The sequence below is a fragment of the Acanthisitta chloris genome, unplaced genomic scaffold, assembly GCF_000695815.1.
Source record: "Acanthisitta chloris isolate BGI_N310 unplaced genomic scaffold, ASM69581v1 scaffold7334, whole genome shotgun sequence".
NCBI lineage: Eukaryota > Metazoa > Chordata > Aves > Passeriformes > Acanthisittidae > Acanthisitta > Acanthisitta chloris.
The window spans coordinates 277-1,421 of record NW_008668698.1 but is presented as its reverse complement, the minus strand read 5'-3'; positions in this window follow the sequence as shown (position 1 = coordinate 1,421).

Here is a 1,145-nt window from a genome sequence, read left to right as displayed (position 1 = left end):
AAAGAGTGCAGAGGCCTGTCGGTGCACCTGAGCTGGCCGAGCACTGGCAGGGGCAAAGAGGCTGGAGGCTGAAGTGCACCCAGACTGACTGAGAAGGAGGAGACCTGCCCCATGGGCGTGGAGGGAAGTGCAGCAATTAACCACAGAACTGGTTTTTCCGCATTTCTGCTGGCGAAAGGACAGGCCAGGAAAAGAGTGCAAGCAACGAGCAAGCTGATAAAGGCCGTGGACAAGCGGCCGCCAGGCTGTGACAGGACTTGTGTCAGGACTTGTGTCAGGACCTGTCATGCTCTGTGGGCTGGAGGGGTTGGTTTTGGCTACCCCTGACGTTCTTCAGGAGCTTCTGCCAAAGTCAGCTGGCCACCACACAGGCATTACACCCATTTTTAAGGCAAGAACAGGGGGGCAAGAAAGGTTCAAGAGTTCAGCCAAAGTCTGAGCCATCAGCCAAGAACATGGCAGTCTCAATGCCCCCACCAACTTGTGCCAGTACCTCTCTCCACCACCATAGGAACCACAGCTGTCCAGCCACGTCCTGCACCTTGGACACTCAGTATCAGAGCCAAATCCCATCCCTGCAATTGCCTTCCCCAGATCAGAGGAGTAACACAGGTGCCACTAACACCAAGCAATGACAATAGCTTGATATGAACACTCAGAGCTTTATTGAAGAACGTTCAATTGAAGAATTGCATATGTTAAATATTAGGATGAGTAACCTAAATTAAAGAGATGTAGATGTAAAATACTCAGGAGTGGCACATGCAAGTCTCAGGGTGTGAGACTGGGTGCAGTGCTGGCCTGTCCACAGGAGGCAGTGTCATAAAATCTTTTGCTGGGAGGAAGATGAAGAGGAATGGAGCTGGAGGCACCTATGTCTGAAAACAACCCCCAGGCTGGATGCTAGGGCAACATCCCAGGCTGGATGCTAGGGCCAGGAACAGGCACCTGCAAGGTCCATGATGCTGGTTTCTCTCTCCTGCCCCAGCCTGGGGGAAGAAAGCACACCAGGAGCGGGTGAGGGGATGCACACTGGTTCCATGCATCTGTTGGACCAGGGCACTCTGCTCCTTCAAGAAGGAAAAGAGGCAGCTCAGGGGTGACCTCACAGCCCTCTACAACTACCTGACGGGGTTGTCCCGGCC